Here is a 7,579-nt window from a genome sequence, read left to right on the forward strand (position 1 = left end):
CAAGGCAGGCAGATCATGAGGTCAGGAGTTCGAGACCAGCCTGGCCAGCATGGTGAAACCCCCGTGTCTACTAAAAATATAAAAAAAATTAGTCAGGCATAGTGGCGCACACCTGGAGGGCCAGCTACCGAGGAGGCTGAGGCAGGAGAATTGTTTGAATCCAGCAGGCGGAGGTTGGTTGCAGTGAGCTGAGATCATGCCACTGCACCCCAGCCTGGGCAACAGAGCAAGACCCCGTCTCAGAAAAAAAAAAAAAACAATTTGCCATGTAACCAAATACCGCGTGTTCTCCAAAAACCTATGGAAATGAAAAACTAATATATATATATATATAATTTAAAAATAAATGTATATAAATGAGCAGAGCCCACACTATTGAGCCGTGTGTTCAAGGACTTCCAGTTCTCTCCAGGCCCATAGGAATTAGATCCCAGGGTACTGACAGGTTGGCCAAGTGAGTATGAAGACTCCATCTGCCATCTCAGACGGAGCAGTCTTAGAAAACAGAAACATCTAGTGTAAATGGAAGTAGGGACAATGCTAGCCAGGTGTTTTACATGAGTTCAATTTTGAGAACTCAAGCTGTTTTACTCCCTCTGTCCTTACCCTAAGGCAGAGTTTCTCAGCATCGACACTGTTGACCGCATGAACCCGATAACTTGTGGTTATGGGGGCTGTCCTGACGTCACAGATGTTTCACAAAATCTCTGGTTGGAGATTCACCAAGTGGATGCCAGGAGCAAACCACATGCCCCTCCTTAGTTGTGGCTTAATTAGTCTTTAGTGATATAAATTGCGAATATTTCCCCCAGCTTGTCATCTGTTTTCTGACATTGCTTCTGGTGATTTTGGCATACACTGTTAATGTAGTCAACTTTAATGATTTTTCCTTTATTGTTTCTGAGTCGTAGTTAGAAAAACTTTCTCTATTCACAAGGAGCAATCTCTTTAAAAACAAAAAAAACTCTAGATTATAGAGTTCACCAATGTTTTCTTCTAGTATTTGTACAGTTTTATTTTTTATATTTACATTGCTGATCCCTTTAAAGTTTATTCTGGTGTATGGGAAATATGGATCCAATTTTAACTCGCTTTCAAGTGACTTTCAGTTTTTCCACCTCTGTTTATTGAAAAACCATTTTCACTAATGTCTTCACATGCCACCTATGTTATATATCAAATAGCTACATATACTTGGGTCTGATTCTGAACTTTCTAAACTTTCTATTTGGTTCTGTTGGTCAGATTCTTTCAGTTATAGAGGTTTTCTCTTATGATTCAATATCTCATACAGTGCGTTCTCCTTACTGCTCTTCTGCTTCAGATTTTCCTGGCTCTCCTTGTGGCTTTTTCTCCCATACAAACTTTTTTTTTTTTTTTGAGCTGGAGTCTCTCTCTGTCACCCAGGCTGGAGTGCAGTGGTGAGATCTTGGCTCACTGAAACCTCCATATCCTGAGTTCAAGCGATTCTCATGCCTCAGCCTCCCAAGTAGCTGGGATTACAGGCGCATGCCACCACACCCAGCTAATTTTTGTATTCTTAGTAGAGATGAGGGTTCACCATGTTGGCCAGGCTGGTCTCAAACTCCTGAACTCATGATCCACCCTCCTCAGCCTCCCAAAGTGCTGGGATTACAGGTGTCAGTCACCACGCCCGGCCTCTCTCATATAAATTTAAGAGTCAACTTGTCTAGCTCTAAAGAAAAAAATCTTGTTGGTGGGGCATGGTGGCTTACACCTGTAATCTCAGCACTTTGGGAGGCCAAGGCAGGCAGATCACTTGGTCAGGAGTTCAAGACCAGCCTGGCCAACATGGTGAAACCCCATCTCTACTAAGAGTACAAAAATTAGCTGGACCTGGTGGCGTGTGCCTATAATCCCAGCTGCTTGGGAGGCTGAAGCAGGAGAATTGCTTGAACCTGGGAGGCAGAGGTTACAGTGAGCCGAGATGGTGCCATTACACTCCAGCCTGGGTGATGGAGCAAGACCCTGTCTCAAAAATATATATATATAATAATTAAAAAAATAAAATTAAACTATAGTCAAACAGGCCAGATGCAGTGGCTCACGCCTATAATCCCAGGACTTTGGGAGGCAGAGGTGAGTGGATCACCAGAGCGAGACTCCGTCTCAAAAACATAAAATAAAATAAAAATAAAATAAATGAAAATAAAAATAAATCTTGTTGGTAATCTATTAGAAACATATTGAATTTACATATTACCGTGTTGTAAACCAACATTTGTACTTTGATTTAGTTGTTCTAGCCAAGAACATGCTGGGTCTTTCTGTTCATTCAAATAATTTTTTTCCTTTTTCCTTTAAAGTTTTGTTCATGTAAGATTTGCACATTTCTTGTTTAGTTTATTTGTAGTTATTTTATCTCTTTGTTGATATTGTATGTAAGCAAGTTTCTTCCATTATATTTTCCAACTAGCTTTTGTTTGTGGATGAGAAAATTGTTTTTATGTATTAACTTTATAACCTGCTGCCTTACTGAAATTTTTTACTATTTGTATTTTTAATTGATTCTTTTAAGTCATCTATAGCTATACTGTATCACCTATAAATAGAAATAGTTGTACTTCTTTCTCCGATGTTCATCTCTCTAATCGTTTTCTCTTGTTTGATTGCATTGGCTGATACCTTCAGTGGAGCAAATTGCCTGACCACTTGTGGTGTTAGTATCTACAAAATGAAAGGGTCAGCTCATATGGCTTCACCAAAGGGCAAGTCATTCCTAACCTCAATGGCTTCTTCTCCAAATAGGTTTACTGGGCAGGGAGACCTAGGAAGGGGTTCTGAAGTCTGGCATTCTCTGCCATCCCACCTGGATTTAAATAAGGTTGAAGGACTATTTCCAAATTACATAGGTTAATAATTCTGAGCTCAGCATCCTCCTAGAGTGACATATCTGGCATAAAGTTGTTTCATAAATGTTTATCACATTTTCATTACATCGTATTCTAACAGGCTTATAATGAAAAGCAATCAAAACCAAAATAACCAGGTTTTTAATAATAAATGAGATGAGTGCACAGTTGGAGAACTACTCTGATGAGTGGTTCTGATGCTCATGGGACAAAGGCCTGGGTTTTCGTTGTCTATAATCAAATGTGAAAAAGCAGTTTGATGTGGCACCACTGGAAATGCGTACAGGCCATTTCTTCCCCTCTTTAGCCATTTGCAGATGGGAAAGCAGAGGGGATGCTGGCATTCTCCAAAAAAGACCCCTGGAAAACCCGTCTCCAGAGCCTCCTGCCTGAAGGTAACATTCAGGCTCTTCTATATTTTTTCTCTTTCCCCTTTTTCTCATTTAATAAGGAATTGGTCAATCATGCAATATACCCGTGGGGCTAACCTCCCGGTGGAGAGCCTTGCCCTCTCTCCGGACCCAGAGTGAGGAAGGAAAGATGAGCAGGGGTGAATCAATGGACTTCTGAGTCACATTTTAGTTTTCCTCAGAACTTTTCAGGGACTGGGCCTTCACTCAAGAAATTTCCCAGGCAGCTGTCTTGAAAACTGAGTTCAGGGTGCCTCTAAGCTATCTCAGTGCCAGGTGTTGGCTGGAGGAGAGGTGAATGCCACTGTTAGAGGACACTAGAGAGCTGAAGGCAGGCGTCTCATTGTCCATTTGTAGAGGATCACAGTCACAATGGTTATTCCGTGGAACTCGGTGACTCATTGGTGTTTAATGTTCAGAAAATTCATTTCAAACATAAGATGTCATAACAAAGACCTGACTTCAGGGAAAGCCTTTTTCTTTCCCACCTGCTTAATTGGTCCCTGCTGCTAACCATGACTGAAAACACATGGGTTTTACTTAGCAATAGCGTGACATTTTCTTTTCTCAGACTTCTCCGGATGGGGGCTAGTTCGTTTTCGTTTGAAAGGACTTCAGTACTCCATGTAAAATAGAAGTAAACAAAGACTTTTTGGTGTGTAAACCAAAAAGTATCTGAGACAAGTACCAATCAATTTAGAAGTTTATTTTGCCAAGGTTAAGGACGTGCCCGTGACACAGACTCGGGAGGTCCTGAGAACACGTGCCTAAGGTGGTTGGGGTACAGCTTGGTTTTATACATTTTAGGGAGACATAAGACATCAATCAATAGATACAAGATGTACATTGGTTCGGTTTGAAAAGGTGAAACATCTATAATCGAGTGGGGAGGCTCCAGGTCATAGGTAGATTCAAAGATGTTCTGATTTGCAGTTGGTTTAAAAGAGTTTATCTGAAGACCTGGAATTAACTGAAGGAAGTATCTAGGTTATGATAAGGGGTTGTGGAGACCAAGGTTCTTATTATGCAGATAAAGCCTCCAGGTAGAAGGTTTCAGAGAGGATAGATTGTAAATGTCTCTTATCAGACTTAAAATGTGCCAAACTCATAGTTAATTCTCTCCTGGATCAGGAAAAAGCCTGGAAAAGGGAAAGGATTCTCTACAGAATGTAGATTTCCCCCACAAGAGACAGCTTTGCAGGGCTATTTCAAAACATGCCAAAGAAATATATTTTGGGGTAAAATACTTCGATTTCTTTCAGGGCCTGCTCTTTGTCATGTGATACTATTCTAGGACCAGGCTGGAATTTGGTGTCTGACTGCTACAAAAAAAAAAAAAAAAAAAAGCTGTTTCATTAGTATTAAGATCTCTATTTTAGCATTAATATTGGTCAGTTGTGTCTGAATTCCAAAGGGAGGAAGGCATGTCCTGCTCACTCTTCCCATCATGGCCTGAACTAGTTTTTGAGGTTAACTTTGGAATGCCCTTGGCCAAGAGAAGGGGTCCATTCAGATGCTTGCGGAGCTCAGAGTTTTATTCTTAGTTTACAGCTGTTTACAAGACAGTCTGAATTTACAATCAGGAAATTGGAAATAGAGATTTACCAGCTTCAGCATGTGTCCCTGAAGCTTAAAAAAAATAAAAATAAAAAAGATTTACTAGGGATCTTGGTCATGGGTACTAAACACATCTCATTTACTTTTGAATTTGGAATTGTTACAAGTAAATATTTTGTATTGCTCCACTTTATTTTTTAAAACAGTTCCCCTTTCAAATGTTAGAAATCATAGATTGAGAAAAACACATTCAAAAAGAATGTGCAACCCATAGCCAGCTCATCTAATACAAATTGGGTTTGGTTTAAGAACACAGCACTGTAACTCACCATGACCAAATCAAAGAAGAGCAACTAAGAGATCACTCTGAATGAGTGCACTCTGTTCTGCTGACATATCAGCTCTAACACAAAAAGGGAGAAAAGAAGTTCTCCTGAATAACTGACTATTTCACTGTGACACTTACATTATGTAATACTATCATTCTCCTTGTAAACTTCTCAGAATTTCATGGATTAACAGACTCATAAAACTTGAAGAGCATTTCTACCTTGATGTTAATAGTAAAGACGGATTTGAATTTATTTAGCAATACTTTAAAAAAAACTAGGTCACAGTGAATTGAACCAACGAAGGCTCAGTGTCTAAATGGTAAATAAATAATAAACTGGGGCCATGGATGAGTAAAAAACTTACCAAATTCTAAGTACCCCAGCCAACTGAATGGACCTCTCCACCAAGGGCATTCCAAAGTTAGTGTGAAAAACTAGTTCAGGCCATGATGAAAAGTGAGGACAAACATACCTCATTCTCATTACACCCACCTGCCTTAGGAATTCAGGCACAATTCCTCATCTTAACGCAGACATTCTCTTCTATTGATTCTATCCGCATGATAGGAACCTTATTCTCCGCAACCCCTTATCTTAACCCAGACACCCAGACATTCCCTTCTACTGATCCTAAATCTTTAGATAATAACTTAACCCTTTTCAACTAATTGCCAATTAGAACTTTTTTTTTTTTTTTTTTTGGAGACAGAGTCTCACTCTCTTGCCCAGGCTGGAGTGCAGTGGCATGATCTTGGCTCGACTTCCCAGACTCAAGCAATCCTACCACCATAGCCTCCCAAGTAGCTAGGACTACAGTCACACGCCACCACGCCAGACTAATTTTTTTATTTTCTGTGGAGACAATGTCCCACTATGTTGCCAGGCTGGTCTTGAACTCCTGGGCTCAACTGATCCTCCTGCCTCTGCCTCCCAGTGTGCTGGGATTGTAGGCGTGAACCGCTATGCCTGAACAGAAAATTCTTGAATTCACCTATGACCTGGAAGCCCCCACTTCCGGTTGTCTGCCTTTCTGGACCGAACCAGCGTACATTTTACACGTATTGATTGATGTCTTATGTTTCCCTAAATTGTATAAATCCAAGCTGTAGCCCGGCTACCTTGGGCTCATGTTCTCAGGATTTCCTAGGGTTGAGGATTTCCTGTGTCAGGAGTCATTGGTCACCCATATTTGGCTTAGAATAAATCTTTTCAAATATTTTACAGAGTTTACCTCTTTTCATCAGCAATGGTAAACATTGCAATGTTTCCTAGGGACAACAGAAAAATTATCCAAATGATATATAGCAATGTTTCTATACTTTTGTCACAGGCATTTGAACCAGACCTGCTCCATCTTGAATATGGGTAGGTGAAATAAGGCTATGCTTTAATAAGTATCATGGATCATCAAATACGAGAGCTACAGGGCTGCATTCCCAGGAGGTTAGGCATTCTCAGTCACAGGATGAGATAAAAGGTCAGCACAAGATACAGGTCACAAAGACTTTGCTGATAAAACAGCTTGAGGTAAAGAAGCCAGCCAGAACCCACCAAAACCAAGATGATGACCAAAGTGACCTCTGGTCCTCCTCACTGCTCATTATACAGTAATTATAATGCATTAGCATGCTAGAAGACATTCCTGCCAGCACCAGAACAGTTCACAAATGCCACGACAATGTTAGGAAGTTACCCTATATGCTCTAAAAATGGAAGGAACCCTCAGTTCTGGGAGTTGTCCACCTCTTTCCCGGAAAACTCATGAATAATCCACTCCTTGTTTAGCATATAATCAAGTGATAACTATAAGTATACTCAGTTGAGTAGCTCTTGCTGCTGCTCTGCCTACAGAGTAGCCACTGTTTTGTTTCTTTACTTCTCTGATAAACTTGCTTTCACTTAACTCTATAGGCTTGCCCCAAATTCTTTCTTGTGAGAGTTCCAAGAACCCTCTCTTGGGGTCTGGATTGGGACCCCTTTCTGGTAACACTTTCTAGCTCTCATATCTGATGGCCTATTTAAAAAAAAAAATGGTAGTAGCCACTCCCAGTGACTCGCTTGGTAAACCTGATTGGGTCATGGATCACTTCTAAAGGAAACCTAGCAGGCAGGCAGCAGAGAACCTGTTACGAGGCCATGAATACAGACAAAATGCATGTAACCTCTCCTGCCAGTGTAAGCAAGTCAAGGAGGAGAGTTTAAAATAAGACGCTGTTCAAAGTGGTGCAAGACACAAGGAACAGAGATCAGATGAGACCACAGGCAATAGGCAAATAAAAGATGCACTCTCTTTCTCTGAGAGGTGGTGACCCACTTTCCTAAGAGAAAAGTGTTTTGAAGACTGAGGTCCCAATTTTTTCTGCCCCGGGAAAGCTTCTGGAACAACACTTTAGGGGCTACTGACAGG

This window comes from Pongo abelii, chromosome 5, assembly GCF_028885655.2.
Source record: "Pongo abelii isolate AG06213 chromosome 5, NHGRI_mPonAbe1-v2.0_pri, whole genome shotgun sequence".
NCBI lineage: Eukaryota > Metazoa > Chordata > Mammalia > Primates > Hominidae > Pongo > Pongo abelii.